At 38.5% G+C, this 24,860-nt stretch overlaps 1 long non-coding RNA gene across 2 annotated transcripts in view; it reads left to right on the forward strand.

Annotated features, from left to right (window-relative positions):
* LOC122452449 overlaps nt 1-12,683 on the forward strand; it is a 50,248-nt gene extending 37,565 nt beyond the window's left edge. The window contains exons 2-4 of one of the 2 annotated variants that reach the window (XR_006272699.1): nt 1,630-1,838; nt 12,193-12,385; nt 12,512-12,683. This is a non-coding gene — a long non-coding RNA (uncharacterized LOC122452449). The remainder of the gene's footprint in view (nt 1-1,629; nt 1,839-12,192; nt 12,386-12,511) is intronic. The other variant, XR_006272698.1, reaches the window with a different exon arrangement.
* Nucleotides 12,684-24,860: the final 12,177 nt, after the last annotated feature.

Below are 24,860 nucleotides of genomic sequence, written 5' to 3' on the forward strand. Positions count from 1 at the left end.
CAAGTGAACCACGAAGGAAGAAGCCTTTTTTCTTCACCAACACTCTTCATATACCTGTTCCACAACCCTAAGACCCAGACCTGCTGAATTTCTCACTCTTCCCTGAATCTCCTGCTCTTCTTCCATGTTTTATTCTCACATTCTCTGCTCTCTTCCATTAAATCGTTCTGACTTTTGCTTTTCTCTTATCCCTTTCTCATAGTCCATCTAATCTTGGAAAAGACAATGGAAAGAATGCTCCGTCCCACCCCTTTTTCTAAAATGTTTGCTTCATCCATAAAATCAGTAGTTGTCATCTTTTTTTGTGACTATTTCCTAAGTCACAATGACAGAAAAAAGAAAAGATAACACTTGCATGGTTCCCCCAGAAGATGGAATAAGATATTCACATGCCCTGAACTGCAGGCCATCAACTGAACAGAAATGGCAGAATTCGAGCTGGAGTTTTACAGGCTGAGTGTGGTCAGTGCAATGGCTCCTAATGTGTCCCCAAAGGGCAACTGATCCTTTATTCTTAGCAATCTTTATTCCTGAGGAGAGTGAGCATTTTGGCTTAGGATTCCCATCAGAGGGAGTTTTGTTTTAATTGTTTGAATGCATAGAAGTACTAGTGATCTCTCTCAACCTGTTATTAATAGCTTACTGGGAGGAATAGGGTAAGGGAAGATGTATATTTGTATTCCAAAGTGTATGGGACAATAAATGAAAAAAAAACTTTAAATACACAGATAAAAGAGTGAATGGGAAATGTGTTAAGTGATGTAGCTTAGCACAAGTTAACAAGTAATATAACTATTCTCATGTGAAGTATAATGAGTAATATAACTTGGGAGGCAACAAATTTTAGCAGACAAGAGAGTAGATTCTAGAGCCAGGCTCCCTTGGTTCATATGTTAGTGCTACTGGGACAAATTATTCAGCATTTGTGTGCCTCAGTATCCCCAGCCATAAAATGGGAATGACAATAATACTGATACCAACTTCCTAGAGAAGGCTAATGAGAAGACTAAATGAGTTCATATAGATAAATATTTTATTAGTAACACCACATAAATTTTACTTTTATTATAAAAATTAACAGTTAAAGAAGTACCTAAAACTATATTGTATTATTTTAAAATTTTAGCCTCTAATAATACATTTCATGATTCCCTTGTGGCTCAGATGGTAAAGAATTCATATAGCATGATGCATTTTTATATAGTACATAGTACAATATAACATTTTTAGTTTAAATATGTTTTATTTTAAGTCATTTTTCTCATAAACACTTTAAATTTTTAAGCTCTAAAATGTTTTTTTAAGTATAGCATTTTGTAAATGCTGTTTGTTCTTTACTCAAATATCCAAAAATATAAACAGAATATACTTGGTTTTTATAAAAGGAAATAAAATGAGGTTAACGTTGAAAATGAAAAGCAGATTTCTTTTAAAACTTGGCTTTAGATAAATACACATGCTATTGTTTTCCACAATAAAATGTAGCCAGTATTTTGGAAGGACTGGTATCCTGAGTATCAGTTTTAAATAATGAAATTTAAAATCCAGATTCTTAACCTCTATCATGTTTAAGGTGTGACCTGCCAAAAATTGGCAGTCCATCCCTGCTTTTGCTTGGTAAATATCCAGGTGACACTGAACCAGCTAACTCTGGGTACCAGTAACATACATGTCACTACCATCGCGTTCGGGCTTCGCTGGTGGCTCAGCAGTAGAGAATCTGCCTGCCAAAGCAGGAGACGTGGCTTCAATCCCTGGGTGAGGAAGATCTCCCAGAGAAGGAAATGGGAACCCACATCAGTATGCTGCCTGGCAAATCCCATGGACAGAGGAACCTGGTAAGCTACAGTCCACGGCATCACAAAACAGTTGGACTTAAAGACTAAACAACAACAACAGCCATAACTTTTAAATGTGTTGCCTACACTACACATGCATACACACAGACCCAGACACATCTGCATCCGTTAGAAATACTTTGAGTAGCAGTTAACCTAACCCTGGCTTGAGTGTATCTGGGATTGTTGTTTTCATACAACAAAAATGTGTGCAGGTAAATGGCTTCTGGCATTGGTTTACTGGTGCAAAATTGGCAAGGCTTTCTCTTCAGGTTGTAGAATGGTTGTTTCGTAAGCTATCAATTTAACATTCATGGCAAGAAGAAAGCAGGGAGGCAGTAATTATCTACATCGCTGATGTCTGTCCTTGCATCAGAAAAGCAGAAACATCCCTAGAAACTCCCTTCCCCTCTTCACACACACACACACACCAAACTTCTCCTTAGTTTTGTCATCCAAAATTGGGTCACATGACCACCTGTAGTTGCAAAAGAGTTTGGGAAAGTGCGGGACAAATTGTTAATGACTGCCTCAGGTTAAACATGATTAATCATCCGGGCCTAGGCATTATCACCCTGAACAAAATTGGGGCTCTGCTATCAAAGAAGAAGGAACTATGGGGTAGGTAACAAGTAATGTCTGTCACAATAACTGACCACTGATTGGGAACCTGTATGTAGAAGGCGCAGGCCTAATCACTTTACATACATGTTATCATTTAATCTTCACAAAACTGTGAAACAGTTATTTGTAAATGCTCTTTGTTCTCCATTCTTTATAAATGGGAAAGCAAACCTCACTAAAGTTGTGAGTACCTTGTCCAAAGTCACACAACTGGTTAGATGCAGACTGAGATTTGAACTCAGGTCTGATTCTAAGCTCACATATTTTCTATAACATCATACTGCCCATCAGTCCCTTGACCATCCCTAGTTCTGTCTGGCTACAACACATACCTCTGACTTTACACAGTCTTTTTTTTTATCCTTGAAAACCCCAACTTTTATTCTTGAAAGACAGCTGGATAAACTGGCAAAAGCCAGTTTGTTGAAATTTCAAGATGGTATAAAAATGCTTCCAAGATATAGTCGCATCCGCCAGACAGTCAACCGCGGCGGCAGTGGCCCCGGGCCAGGCGGTTTACACAGTCTTGATCACAAGCCTAGCCCCCCACCTAAAGTGTAAGAAATTCAAAATCTTGATTTAGAAGATGGCATACTGTCTTCATGCCATCTTGGGGCTTCCCAGGTGGTGCTAGTGGTAAAGAACCTGCCTGCCAATGCAGGAGACATAAGAGATATAGGTTTGATCCCTGGGTCTGGAAGATCCCCTGGAGGAGGGCATAGCAATCCACTGTAGTATTCTTGCCTGGAGAATCCCACGGACAGAGGAACCTGGCAGGCTATAGTGCCTAGGGTTACAAAGAACTGGACACAACTGAAGCGATTCAGCATGCACGCATGTGCCTTACATATATGTCAAAATGCTGGCAGTTCAATGGTGAATAGGACAAACAGGCTCCTGATCTTTCAGTTTCTGTTCTATAGGGGAAGAAAGGCATTAACCAGGTAAACAAAGATAATTTCAGATAATGACAGCCATCTGAAGAAGATGTAACAAGGTAATGTGATAATGAATAATCTACAGGCTACTTGTGATGAGACGCCTAGAAAGCAATGAATCCTGATTGATAGAAGGAAATTTGGGGGAAATTTTAAATTTAAATTTAAAATTTAAAGTTGGGGAAAAGTGAACTCCAGGCAGAGGGGCTAAGAAGTGCAAAGGTCCTGAAGCAAGGATTTTTATAGGTATAGAAAGTTGGTCAGGGACATTGGAAAATACGGATTGAGAAAGACATGACAAGAAATGAGATCTGAGTGGAATCTGTATTTTATTCAAAAATGCAATGGGAATTTTGATAGGTTTTACATAAGCAGGGGTAACATGATCCAATTTTTTAAAAAATCACCATGGTATCTGTGAAAAGAGTCTTGACAAGGCGTATGAGAAAAAGTAAAGATTTCAGTGCGGTGAATTGGCCAGAGCAGCACTAGTAGAAATGGAGCAGACAGATGGTTCAAAATAGGTAAACATTATCACACAACTTACCTTTGGGGAAATTTGTTTTGTCATTCATTCCATTTTATCTTGGCTTTGCAAACCACTGTATTTTATCACATTCATATGCATGTGCCCAGTGAATTGTGTCCACTAATTTTTTTTCTGAAACGCTTTTATAAAAAAATAAATAAATGCTTTAGCATACTGACAAAATTCAGTCAGATATTTAGCATTTTTTCCTCAAGGCAGTTCTGAAGCAGTCAGTTCATTCAGCATCTGAATTCAGAGCACCCACATCTTCCTAGAAGAATAAATAAATAATAGTTAGTCTCATATCTTTTTATAAATACAGGCTGTCAGAGGTTTAGATTTGCATAATTTGCCATAATGAATTATAAACTTCTCCCTTTTTCTCTGAGCTCATGAAATTAGTCAGGATAATAGAAGATTCTCCCAGAAATCGTGTGCTGGGGTTAATCAGTGTGTTCCTAATTGGAATTATGAGTGAAGTAAGTGAGGAGAAACACATGTCACTTTTGGAAGCTTCCACTGTAAATTTACTATGGCTGGATGCAAACTCCTGGAAAAACCATCTTCATTTAATTGCAGTGGGAGCTGATAATAGTGCTGGTGTTTTTGAGAGTGCAATTTAGCTGAATATTACCCAACCCGTCCTGTTTTGCTTTTCTGTTATTTAAGCCCTTCAACAATGCCTGGCCAGTCATCCTCAGAGTGTGCCTTGTATATCAAGCTAAGCTTCTTAAATTATGGTGGAAAGGAGATATGTAGCAACAGAATGAATTCTGTGTAAATAATTTGAATTTTCCTTTTCATGAATGAGGATAAAGATGGCTTTATCCCAATGCACAGGAGGGAAATAGGGCCTGGCTGTTATCCGAGTAATTGAACAATGGAGAGAGCAAAGCTGGATGACTGAGGCTCAAAGCACCCCAAGCAGGAAATCTTGGGCTCATGGATCTTTATAGACTTAAAGACCCAGCTTTAAGAACTTTTAAAGAGAAGCCCTGCATTTGGGAATCTTCAGAGGGTTGAAAACAGATCTCCAGGTGATCAATGCAGAGTGAACGTTTTCAGTTACAATATCCAATTAAAGCATTCTTGTACGATTGAAGGAAAGGAAAGAAATCAGAAGACATTTAATGCCTTTTAAATCCAGATAAGTTTTACTATAATAAAAACACATGCCAACTCCTTGACTTCCTGGCCTAATAAGTCCCAGGTATAGTTGTGAAGCCAGATCCAAACTGTAAGAACAATGAACCAGAAAGTCTTGGTGGAATTGTGAAGTTTCTATGGTCCCATATTCTGAGTTAGTCTCAGCAGCCAAAAGAGAGATTTATAAAACATTGGGGGAAATGGGTTTTTACTTCCAGGCTCTAACTTTCAAGTAAATATTAAGTGTCTCCTGGTCATTAGAGACTGTAGCCAGTATTCAGATTATCTATATCACCTCTTGTTAATTAAACAAACATTAAAAATAAAAGAGTGAGAGCTGCTATTATTTACCATGTGTATTTTCAATCACAGCACACTATTAGCTTCTGTTTATCACAGACTTCCCTAATCTAGGGGAATCTCTCTGTATGGCTTTTAGATCTTCTTATTGGTTTGATAAATAGATCTGGTGCATTCAGAATCTCAAATAACTGTTAAGATATCATTCCCGACCCCAACTGATGATTGCTCATCTCACTCTTAATCATGCAATTCCTCCTTTCTCCCCACCCACTCACAGTAACGCTGCTTATGTGCTGCGTTGATCTGAAGGCAGTAATATTTGTAATCCAATCATGCAACTTTCTCTTTTCAGCTAACCAAACTAATCACCGCATATTTCTGCGCTTCTCCTTTTATCAGCGATTTGGGTGTCATCATCCTTGCCGCCCACTTTGTTTTCATGGGTTTGGAGAGGACTGATGTTCATGGAACGTTGTGAACAAAGAAGAAAGCTGCTTCTAAGCACCTCCAATGACTATTTTCACGTCATAACTGTCATAACAAGGAGGAAAATCTTCACAATTTGGAAGGCTTTCTGAAAATTAGCCCCACTGTACCAAACCTTTGATCTTTTGGTCAAACTGTCAATCTCTGGAGAACTCAGCTCTCTTGTGAAATTTTCAGGCTGTTCCCAAAACAATTGGTTGCATAAGTTCTGAGAGCCAGACCCGAGAAACTCCTCTGTGTTTTGGAAAGTTCCCTAAATAGACTTAGGTAATGATGGCACTGGCACGGAGATGGATGGATGGTGCTGCCCTAGCTCTTCCAAACACACACAGCTCACTCTTTTTCTACCTCTTGACAGCTCTTTTCTTTCCTTCTATTCCCATATTTCTTTATTTCCCACTCCTCTCCTCTCCTTTGTCTCATTCTCCCTTCCCTTTCCCCCCCACACACTTCCAAGCCTGAGATCAGGTTCTGACTTCACCAGCTTTGCTTAGGCAAGTCTGCTGCTTGACCAAAGGATGAAAGATGTTTCTAGGTTTAACTAAAACCCAAGTGGGACATCACATAACACATGGAGAGAGGTTCTGGCTGCCAAGTGCTCCAAGGGCAATTTTTCTCACATTGTTTCAGAACTTTTGCTCCAGGGTGCTCCAAGAGGAAGTTAAAAATTGGGTTTAAAACATGTATGATCTTGTGCCAAACAATTGAAAACAAATAGTCGGTTTACAGTTAAGACCTTGCTAGTTTTCACTTTTCTGACGTATAAAGTAAAACAAAGATTCCTTTGTTTTAATAGCAGGGGTTTTTGTTTTTTTTTTTTTAATTTGCTAAACTGAAATAAAAGTAAATTGAAAATAAACTGAATAAACTGAAAAATGTACAAGATATAAATTTATTATAAATTTATAGTTTAGTGCAGACTTCTCAATTAATGTTAAAAAACCTTGCATAAAATTATGCATGCTATTCTATGTTTTTTATATCAGTAAATAAATTTATGCTTGCCAGTTTAATACACAATTATGAGGTGTATTTTTTGCACATTTTGTTTTCTGTTTTTATAATATCTTATTTAGATATTGGTCCTAATTGCATATTATTTATATTCTCACTGGCCTTTGCCATTGCTATAGTTCCATATGGACATTTACAAACCTGATATCTTCATTCCAACCTTTTTGTAAAAGATATCTTGTGATTTCCTTATGCAATATACTTTTTTTCAGATAAAAAATAATAAGTGCAAATTGATAATATCTTATTTATATCTATTCATACATTTATCTATTATTAAACAAAATTAATACTAAATATAAATAAATAAATTTACAACTTGAAAAAATACATTGAAATATGTAAAATAAAATAAGTAGGATTACTGAAAATTTTTATCTATTTAAGGTTTTGGGACTTCCCTGGAGGCTCAGCAGTAAAGAATATGCCTGCCAACGCAGGAAGCGTGAGTTTGACCCCTGGGTCAGGAAGATCCCCTAGAGAAGGAATTAGTAACCCACTTCAGTATTCTTGCCTGGGAAATCCCATGGACAGAGGAGCCTGGCAGGGTACAGTCCAAGAATTGGCCACAACTTAGCAACTAAACAACAACAAGGTTTTTGGAGTAAATCATGAACTGATTCTAGAAACAATTTTAAGTGGGGGACATTTGTTAGTGTGAGTTAACCTGATGCATTTTCTCTGGGAGTTTCCTCCATATTTTCTTCTTGTGACAATCTGTGACATTTCGTAGTTTAGTAGGGTCTCCCCTGTGAGCATACATTAGGAGAAGTCATTGGAGCTGAAATTAATAGCTTCAGTTATCACACTAAATTTAAACAGACTAACTTAAATGCAATTTACTTTTCAAAAAGCAGGGAATTATTGGCAATAGAAATCAAATGAAGTCTTTATTCTAATCAAAATAGATCAGAATTCCTAACCATTCAAACTTACTTAAAAAGAGGCTCTCCCACTGTGTTCCTTCCCACTACAAATGTTTCAAAGTAGAGCCTGTAATCATCCTCACTTGCCCTTCATACTGCTCCCTTAACTCTTACTCCTGTGAGGGAAAAGATTCATGGACTATTTTAAGAACTACAGAGTAGCTTTTACGAATATGTATATTTTTTTGTAAAAGATACTCCATAGTTCTACAGTCCATAGGGTTGCACAGAGTCAGACATGACTGAAATGGCTTAGCACTGAGCACATTTTAAGAACTATAGAGTAGCTTTTACAAATCTGTATACTTACTTTCTGGAGTATATGTAACTTTTCAGAAGATATGCCAACACAGTTTTAAGGAAATCAATTTCCAGATACTCAACTTCCATATCTACTCTTTCCTAAAACAAATTTGCCAAGGTCGATGTCTTCAGTGAAATATCTGTAGCCCTTCTCTGTCCCACTTCCTTTGGCCATAGCCTGTTTCTCACTTGACAAAAGAAAGATACACCTGTCTCCCATCCCTTGGGTGCCCTGCATGGTTCTAAGATGCAACAATCTCTAGGATGGCAAAATAGCAATTGTAAATATTCGTGTCACTTCATTTGATCAAAACAACATAAACTTCCACCACCTACCACACTGTGAAATGCACTTCCAATACAATTTTATTTTTGACTTGCAATAATTTGAAAAGTTATAATTAATGTAACTTGTTTTCCATCATTTGCCTATGAAAAATGACTGTAATGATAATACAGAGAAAAGTTTAACTCTTAGAACTCTAAGGTTACAGAAAATTTCTTTCTTTTTTGCAACATCTAGGCTAATCTAAAATTGTAACAAAAGGAATTTAAATTTAGACATGAAGTTCTTGACTAGAGATTATTTAAAAAAAGAGAATAGGAATTGTTTCTTTTTGTTGCACAAGCATATGAAAGAGTAATTAATAAAATATATTTAAACAAAAAATAGATTAAATTAGTGTAACATTTTGAGGAGGAGGTGTAAAGGGAATACAATTTACAGGAGAAAAGAGAGTGATGCAAAATGTCTAGCTGTTAAGAAATATTCATGCTTTTAAAAATACATGACTGTGGGTGTAACGCTGTTGTTCAGTAGCTAAGTCGTGTCTGACTCTTTGCAATCCCATGGACTACGTTTAAAAGTGAGGTAACGGTTTCACTTTAAAATTTCAATGTAAATGTGCCAGAAATTTTATCCTTTGAAACTGAATACATTTACAATTAAGCATTTTAGTTATGAACTTTAAAATGTGCAAGGGAGAATCATAATCTATCAAAATTATCTTAAGGGACATGAGAAAAAAACAAAGAAGTTCCCCGATAAAAAGAACATGCTTTCCCTTATGAAACATATTTCTAACGGAAAGAAATCAGACAGGTAGGGGAAACACCATGTGGCATTTTTTTGTTCTTATAGGAAATATGCCCTGTCATTCCTCCTTCCTCCTGAAGACTCTCAGTTAAAAAAAAAAAAAAATTCAAAGTAGCTTCTTTTCCTTCAGTCTAAGTGGAGCTTAATTTATGAAATGGCAAGAAAATATAAATGGATTCCATAGGTAACATTACGCTGAGAAGAGCTTCCAGTAATTCCAAGTGACTGGGTTAACCTCGTGCTTCCCATATGTTCAACCAAATGCCAAATGCCAACAAAATACGGTGCCTGGCAGCAGGGTACAAAGATCCTATCTAAATGAAATTAGGTTAAAAGTATACATTACAGACAGACTTGAGTAAGAAAGGGAAACATACAGAAAGTGGTCACAAGGGTACTAATAGAAGGAAGAGGTTTGGGCTTAGCTATGACAGTAGGAAGATCTGGGAGCTGACGGATTGCATCAGTGTGTGCGTGTTTCGGCTTCATTGCCTACCTATCTGCTATGGACTGAATGTGTTCCCGCCATTCATATGTGAAATCCGATTCTTCAATGTAACTTTATTTGGAAGTGGGGTCTTTGGGAGGTAATTAGGTCAGGAGGGTAGAGCCCTTGTGATTGGATTAGTGCCTTTATAAGAGGTACAAGAAAAATGATTTCTCTGTCTCTTTCTCTGCTTAGTGAGGGTACAATAAAATGGCAACCATTTGCAAGCCAGGAAGAGACTCCTCACCAGAACCCCATCATACTGGCTCCCAGATCTTGGACTTTCTAGCCTCCAGAACTGTGACAAATAAATGTTTGTTTAAGCCACCCAGTCTATGGCATTGTGTTATAGCAGCTGGGACTGACTAAAACATGACCTTAATCTCTGCAGTGAAGCATGGCCCAAATCTCAGTGCCCCAATTATTTGATTTGCTCTTCTCTACCCCAGGTTTTACCTCACCTATCAGTAACATAAAACCCAGACCTCTTTATCTCAGAGTGTGTTTCTGAACCAAAACCATTGCTAAGAAAACTTAATGCCTGAGAAGGGGACAGGGAACCATAAAGATGAGAGAACACATGGTGAAAAAATGCAAAGAGAAAAAGATGAAACCTGGAGACAAGTAGGAAACATAAAAATTAAAATCATGAAAGCCTATTATATAATCACCATGGAAAGGGATTCTATCACCAGTTGAATAGATATAAAGCAAATTAATTTTATCCTTCTTATCAATATTTTAACTCAGTCATTCAATACTCAGTAAAAATCACTTTGGAAATGCCACCTATTGTATATTATGAAAAAACCTAGGAACAAAGTCATGGATAATATCTGATTTCACCAACTAAATTTAGTGAACCAGTTCTGAGTAGATTTCGTTTTTCCTAATGCTCTGGTAAAGATAACGAGAGAGAGTAAAACCAATTCTTTTATTTCAGCCCCGGAAGATTTACACTGAATTTACTGACACTTAAGCTTCTAGGTGGTTGTTCAGCTACGTGGGCTCTATCCAAAGGCTAGGAGGCCATATAAGTTTCTGTAAAATTTGAAAAAGTTCAGATATTTTAACCACAATTGGCTAATACTATTACCTCTTTCCATTCTGACTTTCCTTCCCATATACTTCCGCTCTGGTGAACTGGTGTTACTGGGACAACACACTATTGGGGGCGACTGCCAAGAGGAACTTGTGTTAGTAATAGATCTAGTTTGGGTTTAGTGGGCTAACGTTATGGGGTATGCGATCACTTCCATGTACCCAAAGTTACTTCTAGCCGTGCTAGTTTAGAAATGGTATCACCAGGCTGCTTCCTACCACGGCTTGCGCTTTCCTCCCGGTGTCCCTGCCCCAGGGTGCAGGGTTGGAGGTCTTACTGAAATGTGAACATGCCCTGTGCTCCCCGTGTTGGGAGTATGTGAAGAATGGGGAAAAAAGGAAACGTGAAGTGCATGAAGGCAGAAGCCAGTCTGAAGAACACTGTTCCAATCCCCAGTTTATAAACTCTAAGCTTGTCCTCAATGATGTGCTTTTTCACAGATGCCTGGTCAAGATGAACTTTTTCTCCTGGCAAGAATATAATGCAGCCTGTAGTTAACTTTTTTCACTTTGATAGGAACTGTGAGAAATAAACTACTAAACTGATCAGAATTCCTGTGATTGTAGAGCACAAACTGGAAATGTAGTAAAAACAGTGAGTGTGTCTGTGTATTAAGCCACAGTTGTATTCTTCTAAACCAGGAATAATAAGAAACAAATTACAGTCAGCTAAGCGTGCTGTGATTCATGGGGTCGCAAAGAGTCAGACACGACTGAGTGACTGAACTGAACTGAACTGAAGCTAAAAGAGAGACTGAGATATTTTTCTCTTCTTTTTGTGGAAAATACAATGAAATAATTTTATTATTAAAAGGTAATCAAAGAGTATGCAGCCAAAAATGTAGGAAGAAATATCAGGATATGTCAAAGTGAAAGTGAAAGTTGCTTAGTCCTGTCCAACTTTTTGCGATCCCATGGACTTTACAGGCCATGAAATTCTTCAGGCCAGAATACTGGAAGTGGGTAGCCTTTCCCTTCTCCAGGGGATCTTCTCAACCCAGGGATTGAACCCAGGTCTCCCTCATTGCAAGTGGATTCTTTACCAGCTGAGCCACAATCAGGCAGTCAATTATTAAAAAACACTATGTTCTTTTACTTGGTTTTGTGATGATTGTAATATTAAATATCTCTAAGACTTATTTGGGGGATTTCTTTTCTCTTTCCAAATAAATCCTCAGGTTTTGCTTAATTCCTAACATTGTAGACGCTCTATGCTTCACTAAACCTCATTTTCTGTGCTCCTAAGTCCATGCCTCATCAACAGAACACAAGTGAGTCTGCTGCCTCATCTCCTACTCAAAGCGACATCATGAGCTTTGCCTCCTGATTATGAGGAGCAATCATAGAATTGCTCTAATAATAGGTAAGCATTATGAACATGTATTTCTTTTTCTTCTACAGAGCTAAACAAAGGCTCAGTCTCTGAATTTCCAGATGCACTTAAAATGAAATAATGATGTGGGTCCAGTCTTGCCCTACTTTAAATTAATTACTCCAGGAAGAGACATTAAACCTTTCAGACCACCAGTGTGCATAAATCCTTTAGTACCCGAGACCATACATCCTCTCTTGATTATCTGGGACACAAAGAAAGGTAAGCTCAGTAAATTAGGCTATTTTATGATCCATTTAAATAATCTGAAAAGGAAATTAATACTTTTATTACTTTCTGTAAGTGAAAAACTTCCTTAAAAATCTATAAGAGTTTTTTATGTTACAGTAGTTGGGACTGCCAGAGCCAAAACATGGATCCAGAGAAATAATGGAAGGTTGGCAAAAAGACACGTGGCTAACACAAATCAAATCAAAATGCGATAAACAAGAAGATCTAGAAACTAATTTGAAATTGAAGAAAATAGTCTAACAGAGTCAAGAAAATTCACTTAATTAAAACTTAGGCTGTTCATTTAAAAATAAAGTATTTCTTAAGTCTTTTTGGATATACTGAGTTTTTGCTGGAGCTGTTGAAAGGATGGAAAAGGAGTATAGAAAAAAAGTGGCATTTGGGACCTCCACCCCACATTGTGACCATCAATACTTATTATGTGAGAAAAGTTCTATTCGTCACTTTGCAAATACTGTGCTCAAACTTTGTGTCCACAACAAATGAGTAGAAAAGGTAAAAAATATTTTAATTGGATAGAAGAGAAAACTAGGGTTATTTCTCTTATCTTTTACCTGTTTCTGCCTTAGTCTACCCCAGCCATGCTTGCTTCCACTCTTTCTGACACACCAAACACAGTCTAACCTCAGAGCCTTTGAATGGGCTGTTCGCTCTGCCCAGGACACTGCCCTTCCCCACCCATATTTCCACGTAGCTCACTCCTTTACTACATTTGAAGATCTTGGCTCAGGGACTTCCCTGGTGGTCCAGTTGCTAAGACTCTGCGCTCCCAAGGCAGGGGGCACAGGTTCGATCCCGGGTTGGGGAACTAGATCTCACATGCTGCAACTAAGAGTTTGCATGGAACTCAACTAAGAAATCCCACATGCCGCAACTAAGACAGACCCAGTGTATCCAAATAAATGCAAATAAATGCTTTTTAAATAATAAAAATAAAGATCTCTGTTCAAACATCACCATATCTGAGAACTCCTACTCCATAACTCTTCATTCCCTTACCCTGTTTTATTTTTCTTCTTAGCACTTCACAGATATTATGTTCCCACTCAATGCCCTCAAGAACTAATGGACACTTGGAGATGCGACTTCACCGTTGGAGAGCTGAAAATAAATACAGCAGTCAGCAATCAACAAACTACAAACATGTCGTACAAATGTTGGCTTCCAATCTGATGCATCATACTATCTTACATGAGAGCTTCTCAAACAAAGCTCATAACTAGCTCTTAACTGGTGATAACTATAAGCTAAACTTATTCCAATGATTTGTTTCCTTACATAATAGCCTTTATATCAGTCAGGGTTCCCTTAAGTATCAGTTGGATAATCAAATTAAGAATATTCTGGGCAGTTCCCTGGAAGCCCAGTAGTTAGGACCCAGTGCTTGCACTGCTGGAGCCTGGGTTCAATCCCTGATCAGGAAACTGGTCCTGCAAGCCCCACAGCACAATCAAAAATTTAAAAAAAAAGAAGTAGAAAACTCCAGGAATTTTTAGGGACATATTCAAATGATTTAATAGTTTCATGGGGCTCCTGTACAACAAGCTAGGTAGCTAAAACAGAAAAAATTCATTATGGGATGGTTTAGGAGGCCAGAAGCCCAAGATCAAGCCTTGATGGCAGAGATGGTTCCTTCTTGGCCAGTGAGGAAGAATCTTTTCCATGCCTAGCTCCTAGCTTCTGGTGCTTTGCTGGAGCTCTTTGGCATCCGTTGGTTTATAGATGCATCACCCTGATCTCTACCTTCATTTCACGTGCTGTTCTTCCTTTGTGCATGTCTCGGTGTCCAAATGTCTCCTTATTCTAAGAACATGGTCATGTGGAACTAGAAAGTGAAAGTGTTAATCGCTCAGTCATGTCTGACTCTTGGCAATCCTATGGACTGTAGCCCACCAGACTTCTCTGTCCATGAATTCTTCAGGCAAAAATACTGGAGTAGATAGCCATTCCCTTCTCCAAGGGATCTTCCTGACCCAGGGATCAAACCTGGCTCCCCTGCATCACAGGCAGATTTACTGTGTGAACCACCAGGGGAAGCCACATTAATGACCTCATATTAACTTGACCATTTCCAAATAATCTATTTTACTTCCAAATAAGGTCATGTTCCTAGACACTGAAAGTGAGGACTTCAGCATCTTTTGAGTGGACATGATTCACCCTGTGACACATGGTATAGATATTCATAGGGAATTGCACTGTCTACTCCAGCAAATAGTTAGAACGGCAGAGCTGTTACTACCTCTAGGCCTCAAAGGATGCGAAGAAGGTTTGGATACTAGCAAGCTGCCACAGAGAAGCAGTGATCTTAGCTGAGCAACAGAGCCAGCTTCAGATGACCCAAGAGGAAAAGAACTGAGGTAATAAATACTCTGACCTCATTTTCCTCCCTTTTCCAGTCTTCTGCCAGGGCTTCCCTTTGGCCCAACCCAACCTGAATTTAGACAGCAAAGGATCCTTTTGCTATAACATTTTAGAGACATTGCTAATTTTTAATGTAATCTTACTGTTTTTAATTTTTGACCTTTAGCATTTTAAGGAGGAATTTACTTGAAAGATTGGTTTACTTTAGAATTTTTTCTTCCTATTGAGATGTAATTGACATACATCACTGTATAAGTTTAAAGTACACAGCATAATAATTTGGCTTATATACATTATGAAATTATTATCATAATAAGCTAGTGACTATCCATCATATCATATAGATAAAAAATTAAAGTTTTTAAATTACATAATTATTAAGGAATTAAATCCAAGAAGAAGATATACAAATATTAATATATGTAATATATATATATACACACACACACCCATCATCGAAGCACTAAATACATAAAGCATATGCTAACAGACATAAAGGGAGAAGCTGACAGTAACACAATAATGTAGGGAACTTTATAACACCCCATTTACGTCAATGCACAGATCATCGAGACAGAAGAGTAAGAAAACACTGGCCTTAAATGACACATTAAATCAAATATTATATATCCATCAAACTGTGGTGCTGAAGAAGACTCTTGAGAGTCCCTTGGACAACATGGAGATCAAACCAGTCAATCTTAAAGGAAGTCAGTCCTGAATATTCATTGGAGGGACTGATGCTGAAGCTCCAATACTTTGGCCAGCTGATGCAAAGAACTGACTCATTTGAAAAGACCCTGATGCTGGGAAAGATTGAGGGCAAGACGAGAAGGGGGCAAACATGTAGAGGCTAACCAGTAGGCTACTAAACAATCAATAGGTCACTGAAGAAATCAAAGAAACAAACAAACAAAAAAACCTGGAGACAAATGAAAATATAAAGGTCTAAAATCTATGCGATGCAGCAAAAGCAGTTCTAACAGGGAAAATTACAGCAATACAAGCCTACATCAAAAAACAAGGGAAAAAAATCTCAAACAACCTAACTTTACACCTAAAGGAATTAGAAAAAGAACAACAACAAAAACACACCACAGAGTGTTAATAGAGTGAAAGAAATCATAAAGATCAGAGTAGTACTAAATGAAATACAGATCAAAAAACAATAGAAAAGATTAACGAAACTAAGATCTGGCTCTTTGAAAAGATAAGCAAACTTGATAAATCTTTAGCTAGATTCATCAAAAAAAAAAAAAAAAGACAAGACTGATAAGAAATGGTTTATGTTAGCTTCAGTGATTTCTGTTTTATTTTTATCTTATTGGTAGAAAGAAAATGCAGGGCTTAAGAGGAATGAAAGTGAAAGTGAAAGTCGCTCAGTCATGTCCAACACTTCGGGACTTTTGGGACTGTATAGTCCATGGAATTCTCCAGGCCAGAATACTGAAATAGGTAGCTGTTCCCTTCTCCAGGGGATCTTCCCAACCCAGGGATTGAACCCAGGTCTCCCACATTGCAAGAGAATTGTTTACCAGTTGAGCCACAAGGGAAGCCAAAGAATACTGGAGTGGATAGCCTATCTCTTCTCCAGTGGATCTTCCTGACCCAGGAATTAAACTGAGGTCTCCTGTATTGCAGGCGGATACTTTACAAACTGAACTTTCAGGGAAGCTTAAGAGGAATAGCTTGGTGAATAAAGAAGTTACTCTTCTCACTTGCGTTGACTTGATCAGCCTATCTGCTAAGACGATACTCTCTGCAATCCTGGCTCCACCATGTACAAGATGGTTGGAAATGACTTGCTTGTCAAGCATGTTTGTTCTTGTGTGAAATGAGGAGGACTGGAAGAGAAGCCAGGAAGTTAATAATATTGTGTGTGATGTGACTTCTCCCATAACCTCTCAGATTTTCAGTAAAATCATAAAACTAATCACATATTTTGGCAGAGTGGAATCTATGTTTGGATGATGCAGAATGAGTCCAAAGCAAAGCAGAGAAAACTATGAGGAAGAAAAGCCATTACGAATTCACAAAAATTGTAGAGATGGTTCTGAACTTGCATAGCTACCAAACTGGAATTTTAAACCAAGCTGATCTAAGTCTCCACAGGATAGTAGAACCACAGCTGACAGCTGGAATATGTTTAAGAATCCCTAGGGATTTTTATACTTCAAAATTTTCCAATCCACTTTTCATAATCTTTACAGTCAAGAACTTCATGTCTATATTTAAATTCGTATTGCTGCAATTTCAGCTCAGCCTAGTAGTTGTAGTAATAACCATAATAGTTGCCAGGTATGAGCAGTAAAGTCAGATTGTCTGGGTCTGAATCTTAGCTACATTGCTTATAAGATCAGGAAAGTTGCTTAAACTCTCTAAAGCATGGTACAGTGTCTTCTTCCACAAAATGGGTTTACAATGTCTATATCCACCATAACATTGTTGTGAATGCCAAATGAGTTAACAAACACAAAAACTTGGAGTATCTAGTACAGAGTAAGTGCTTGATATTTGTTATTGGTATCATTACCATATGGCAAGCATTCTGCTGTTTTACACAAATCATTGCGTTTAACGTTCACAGTGACCCTCAGAATTAGCTATTATAATCTCCATTTTATAGATAAGGAAATCAAGGTGCAGAAAACTTAAATTTGAATAAAGAATGGCAATTTTATATGTGTCCTTTCTGTATTTATTATGGAATCAGTATGATCACGGAGAAATATATATCTAATAAACAGCATAAATATTAATATTTTATAAAATATAAATAAATTTGTCTCAATTGTGTCATTATTTAGTGTTCAGTAAAAAGCAGAAACATTACTTTGCCAGCAAAGGTCCATCTAGTCTAGGCTATGGTTTTTCCAGTGGTCATGTATGGATGTGAGAGTTGGACTGTGAAGAAAGCTGAGTGCTGAAGAATTGATGCTTTTGAAGTGTGGTGTTGGAGAAGACTCTTGAGAGTCCCTTGGACTGCAAGGAGATCCAACCAGTCCATCCTAAAGGAGACCAGTCCTGGGTGTTCATTGGAAGGACTGATGCTGAAGCTGAAACTCCAATACTTTGGCCACCTCATGCGAAGAGTTGACTCATTGGAAAAGACTCTGATACTGGGAGAGATTGGGGGCAGGAGGAAAAGGGGGCGACAGAGGATGAGATGGCTGGATGGCATCACCAACTCGATGGACATGAGTTTGAGTAAACTGCAGGAGTTGGTGATGGACAGGGAGGCCTGGCGTGCTGCGATTCATGGGGTCGCAAAGAGTTGGACACGACTGAGCGACTGAACTGAACTGAAGACTTTCAAACTAAGAGTCTAAGTGTAAGTTCCATTAGTATTCCATTTCTTCTTCTTTCAGGGATGCAATAAAAATAATGTATAAGAAAGAGATGTAAACCATATTGCTTTCCAAAATCTAGCACATTGACTTTTTGTTTTCTTGGTTCTTTCACAAGCAGCCTTTGAAAAATAATGTATCCCAACTGAAAGTAGTCTTCAAAATAAATACATAATTTTGCAATTTCTAACTAGTCTATAAAAACTCTAATAGATAACATCCACTTTTCCTTTCTCATTAATATTATACATTTTTTCTCAAAAAATAATATGATATCCTTGGTATAATTTTCCTGCAAAAGTTCATGCTCTTTCTAGCTTCTGATTTCCTAACTCTTTGGGTATTTCCAATGTTTTTTTCTCAGAGAGCATTTTAATATTCCTTAGAAATAACATTAAATTATCTAAATGGTTCATCTCTGACCATATTCTATCTCTATTTTGGAGCTAGATCTATCATTTGAAGTTAGCATTAAAACCTAGGTCTTCCCAGGTGGCTCAGTGGTAAAGAATCTGCCTGCCAATGCAGGAGCCTCTTTCAATCCCTGGGTTGGAAGATCCCCTGGAGGAGGAAATGGCAACCCACTCCAGTATTCTTGCCAGGTTAATCCCATGGATGGAAGAGTCTGGTGGACTATATAGTCCAGGGCGTTCACAAAGAGTCTGACAAGACCTAGCACCTGAGCAGTATGCATGACTTAAATCCTATTGTCAAAGTCTTACATAAGCCAATCCTTCTTGCAGATACAGAATGCTCTGCTAAGACGGTCATTGGAACATAAGCATCATCAAGTGTTTACATTTCCCCTGCCTTGCCTGCTACTGATTCTTCTGCTATTTTTGCAAGTAATTCTTTACTATAAAGTAGTTCAAATTCTGCCTTTCATTTGATTCAAGGATGTAGTGAGAAGTAAGCCTGTGGTGTAAGTACAATGATCTTCTGGGCCTCGAAGTACACTCTGCCAGCTTCTAGGACATTTTGCCATGATATTAAAAAATAAAGGGACTTCCCTTGTGGTCCAATGTTCAAGAGTCTGCTTTCCAGTGTAGGGGTCACGGGTTCAGTCCCTGGTTGGGGAACTAAGATCCCACATTCCAGGGTGGTGGAGTAGGGGGCAATTAAGCCCATGTGCTGCAACTACTGAGCCTGCATGCCACAACTAGAGAGAAGCCCAAACACCGCAATGAAAGATTCCACATGCCACAAAAAAGACCCCCCATGCCACAACTAAGACTCGACACAGTCACAAATAAATAACTATTTTTAAGAAAGAAGTAAAGTGTACAATACAGTCTAGAGGTCGTGGGATCTAAAAGGTCAGGGGTATAGACTTGGCACTTATCTTCTATTGCTGTGTAGCATTTAGTGAAAGATTAATTTCTTCAAAATTCAGTTTATTCAACTTTAAATGACGAGGCTGTTTTCCTACTTTCCCAAGATCATAAGCAAGTTTAACATCCTCGGATGAAAGTTGCCAGGTGAAATCACAGTATAGCAGTTCTCTCCAGAGACTGACCATGGATACTTCTCAGTTGAAGGACCTGTTCTCTTTGCCTACCTGTGACGTTCATCACTGGGTCACCACTTGCTGTTCCTCAGACGTTCCTCTGCCTTCATTTCTGTGACAGTGGCCTATTTTCTACCTATCTTTTGGACTTCTCTTCCTACGCTTTCCTCACCATGAGCACTACCTAACTTCTACATCTTTGTTGCCACACTCAACAAACAGGCACAGAGGTGAGGATACAGGGATGGGTAGCATCATCCTTGTCCTCAGGTGGCTTTTAGGCTGGTAGACAGAGATGAGCATGAGGGTAAATAAGTAAACTGATGTGTGGTCGGTGACTCTGAGTTCCCTCAAGTTTAGAATTATTTATCCTTCTCTCACTACTAAATTTTTTCGGGGGAAAAAAGAACTACAGTGGCTACCGTGTATCATTGGTTAAAATTCCTCAAAGCAGTACTATCTCCCTCTCTGACTCCTGGTGAGTTGGTTTCCTAGAATGAGAGCTTTTCAGAAGCAGTCCTTTTTTTTCCAGATAAGTGAACCGAGCCCAGAGAGACAACGACTTGCTGACGACCACACAGCGTGTAAGTGGCAAAACGGGACCACAACCAGACCTCCTGGCTCTTGCTGCTCCTATTGTTAGACCCTATAGCGACTCTTGGTGGGCTGAATTTTCCATGTCATTCCATAAGTAACTCAATACTCAGTGGAGTAATGATTTGGTATTTCCCTCCTGTTCCACAGCGGGCGACGGCAAGCCCTCTAGATCTGAAGAAGGATAAAAATCCACACCTCTCCTGACAGTTTTTGGAAGATTTACCTGGAAAGCCAATGACCTCTGACTCCCAGGCTGGAGAAGTGGTTCTGAGTCCATTAAAATTCATGCTCAGAGTCTGCTGGTTCATAAGGGAGCTGCTGTAACAGAAATCATTCCTTGAGGTCACACGGTGCGTTAACCCCCTTGCTCCTCGTCACAGTGATGACGGCTCAGATAAACATTCATGGATGGAATGAATCCTCAGCTAGAGGAGAAAGTCAATCTGGGAAAAGGATAAATGACCTTCCCCCTCAATGCTGCCTGATGTGGGAGACAGTAAAGAAGAGCAAATACTGACAGAAACCTGATAATATTTGTCTTTCTAGTGGTCAAGACAACACCCAGACATTCTATGGCCAAGTTGAGAACTGGAAGAAATAAAAAAGGAAGAGGAGGGAAAGGAGGGGAAAGTGAGAGAAAGTGAGAAAGAAAAGAAAGGAAGAAGCAGAGGGAGGAAAAGAGAGATAGAGGGAAGGGGAAGGAAGGAAAGAAGAGAAAGGAAAACAGAAAAGAAAATGTCAAGAAGGAAAACTGTCTCACCAAACTGACGCCTGCCAGATAAAAGAGATTGGGGCCATAAATTCCTCCCAGCGTTTCTAATGGGATTTTAATACAGCATTTGGCCATCATCTTTTTTTCATTCTTCTAATGACATACATGCCCGAAGTGTAGCCACGGAGCCTCTGAACTCTGTATATTTCTGTAATACACAAAGAAAACAGCCGTCACATCCATTTTAAGGAACTTTTAAATACATTGCAGTGAGGTCTATAGGCCCCGGATCCAAAGGGACCTGCACAAAGCCTGTCTGTACATCATCTGTGACGGGCCTGAATTCTAGCCAAGGCAGTTTTTTTTTTCTTTTAAATAATAAAATAAAATACTGTGTGTGTGTTTTTTTTTAAAGGAACATTATATTTTTAAACTGGAAATAATTGTATTTTGTATCTTATGTGGCATCTGAAAGTGATTTAGTTGAACAATGTGGTTTCTGATTGGTATTTGAATTGGTTCCAGAACATTTTTCATAATAACCATCTTAAAGATCCCAATTATCTGATCCTCTTTCCCCCTTCACATGGTTTCATAGGAGGTTTCCAGAGAAAGAGAAGCCTTCAGGGGCAGGCAAGCCAACTCCCATCCAGCTAAGCAGTGTTTGCCTGCTAGGCTCAAAGGGAAGGGCCTGCTGGTTTTTCTGAGTGGTCCAGGATGCATTTATGACTCAATAAAGGAGGCCTTGGCATTACCAGAATAATTACTTACTCAAACAAGCCTATAAAACCAAAGGGTCGCCCCAACAAAAGGCAAACAGGGAACTTTTTTCTTTTAGTGTTAACATGTAAATCTAGTAAAGTGTATTTAGATTTCTATAAAATCAGCTCTTGGTGCAAAATGAATGGTGGATTTACCAGGAGGCAGCAAAATCAACTCCCCAGGGCTACAGAGGAGCTAAGGGAAAGCAGTCCTGTGAAATATGAAAGAATGCTCATCCATAGATGGACTCGGCCTCATTTGTAGCAGGCAGGAATTGGCAGTGTATTGGAGAAAGAAGGTCCTGAAATCAGCTGGATCTGATGCAGTCTTCATGACTTGAATGTTATTACCAGGGCAGTGATCCGAACTCTGCATCTCATTTGTGTAAAGCGGAGATAATGTAATACTTTTTCAAGGCTCATTGGAAGAAATGAAAGGAATAATATATGCAAAGGGTTTAGAATGATACCTTATATATAGAAGGACACACAAGAAATGATAGTTCATTGTTAAAAGTAATGGGCTTCCCTGATGGCTCAGTAATAAAGAATCTGCCTGCTAGTATAGGAGATGTAGTTTCGATCCCTGGGTAGGGAAGATCCCCTGGAGAAGGAAATGGCATCCCACTCCAGTATTCTTGCCTGGGAAATCCCGTAGACAGAAGAGACTGGTGGGCTATAATCCATGGGGTTGCAAAGAGTGAGACATGACTTAGCAACTAAACAACAACAAAAATTATAAGTAATGGAATCATTGCAGTAAATAGTACTTTTTATTATGACATATATTAATGAGAATATAAGTAATAAAAGTAAATTTTAAAAAAATTAATAATGAGAATAAATGTTTTTGAGTGCTGTGTCAGCACATAGTATCTGAGATTATACTAAGCATTTTAAATCTTATATCTCCTTTAATTCTCTCAATGCCAAATTCCTATCTAAGGTGTGAAATCTAGTAAGTGGCAGAGCTAGAAATAGGCTGCCACATGAAGCAAATAAAAATAGGATACCCAATTAAATTTTAAATTCAGATAAATAAGAAATAATTATTTTAGGAAAAAGTATCTCCCAAGTATTGCATGGGACATACTTATACACATCTGGCAAACATAAACTAGATTTACTTGATGCCCATGCTCTTTTTTTTTCTTCACTATACGAAGTTACATCCAGAATATAACTGATTCCTTGTATATTTAATTCTCTAGATTCCCCAACCAAAAGGTTTCTTGGTTAAAAAAAAAATCCAGAAATTGTATGTGGTTACCAACTATCAGAGAAAGTCAAAATGCTTAAGGCAAATAAGATAAACGAGGGCAGCTGGCTGCATGGCTGGTAAAAGAACTGTAAATCAAGTCCTGTGTCCCATCGAGATGATGATCTTAAAGTATGTCAGCAATTATTAAAACATTTAAAAACAAAGTGGCAAAATAACACTTAATGTTTAGAAAAACATTTTTGCACCATAACATGCAGCTATAAATTATACTTTAAAATGTTTTCTCAATGATGCAAGTTAACAATCTGATTCATTCATTCAACAGAAATTATTGATTGTCCTACATCAAGCCACTATGTAGAGGTTAAATGAACAAAGACACTGTGCCCCCCTTTACAGAATTTATAATCTAGGAGAGAGACATAATGTAATTAAATGAGCATACAAAAAATATAAAGTTATAGTCATCACAAGATCTATGAAGGAAAATTACACAAAGAGATACATGGAGAGATAGGGGAACTTGAGTTCAGAAAGGACTTTCATGAAATAGTATAACCTGAGAGAAGGTCAGGTTTCCCAGGTGTCTCAGTGGTAAAGAATCCACTTGCCAATGCAGGAGACAGAGGTTTGATCCCTGGGTTGGAAAGATTCCCTGGAGAAGGAAATGGCAACTCACTCCAGTATTCTTGCCTGGGGAATCCCACGGACAGAGGAGACCAACAGGCTACAGTCCATGTGTTGCAAAGAGTTGGACACAACTGAGCAACTTAGCATTGCATGCACAAGCTAAGATCTGAAGGATGAACAGAATTTAATGAGGAAGTTTTAATGACAGGTACCCATCTACATTATTCATGATCCTACCCTGGAATTGTCTTCAAACGTTCTATGAGAGAGAAATAAACAATTATTGTTTTGAGTCATTGTATGTTTGGGTATAATGATTTATTTGTTGCTGCAGACTAGTCTACTATAGGGGGCTTCCCTGGTGGTTCAGTGGTTTGAGAATCTGCCTGCCAATGCAGGGGACACTGGTTCCATTCCGGTCCCCGAGGATCCCGCATGCCGTGGGGCTACTAAGCCGGTGTACCACATCTACTGAGCCCATGTGCCTAGAGCCTGTGTTCTGTGGCAAGAGCAGCCACCACAATGAAAAGCCCATATACCACAAGGAAGAGCAGCCTCCGCTCACCGCAACTAGAGAAAGCCCATGCACAGCAGTGAAGATCCAGTGCATCCAAAAATAAATTTTAAATTTTAAAAAGACTAGTCTACTATAGCCAGTACATTATCTTCTGCCCCCCCCCACCCCCCACTTACCCCCACCGCTGCCCACTGTGTACTGTCTCCACGTCTGCTGAATAGATCTTTCAGTTCTTCATGCTTGCCATGCTCCCTTCTCCCACTGAGTCCTTGCAATTCCAAGTCAGAGGTGGTGTTGACTGATCCTGGGGAACCCATTGTCAGAGATGCTTGCTATGCTGAAACTACTCTATCATCTTAAACACGTGGCTTTCAAAGTCATCATAAGTTTCACCATCTCAGTCATCTGGTAGTATGATGGGAGGTTTTCGGGCCAGGCCTGAAAATAGCAGAGTATCATATTTGCTCTCATTCCATTAGTTAAGCTCAGTTACATGATCATCACTAATAGTCAGGGAGACTGGGAAATGTAAACCATCTATGTCACAAGAAAAGAGAAATGGGTGTTATTAACAACCTGCAAACTCTACAATGAGCAGTTGGAGCTTCATGATACAGGATCTTACAAGCCTTGTTAAAGGATTTGGGTTTTATCTCAAGACCAATGGAAATCCAATAAAGGAATTTAGGCATAAAGAAGTGACACAATAAGATTCATATTTTTAATATGTGACTCTGTCAACAAACTGGAGAACAGACTTGGAGAGTACCGAGTGGTTGTGGGCAGAT

The sequence above is a fragment of the Cervus canadensis genome, chromosome 13 (genome assembly GCF_019320065.1).
Source record: "Cervus canadensis isolate Bull #8, Minnesota chromosome 13, ASM1932006v1, whole genome shotgun sequence".
NCBI lineage: Eukaryota > Metazoa > Chordata > Mammalia > Artiodactyla > Cervidae > Cervus > Cervus canadensis.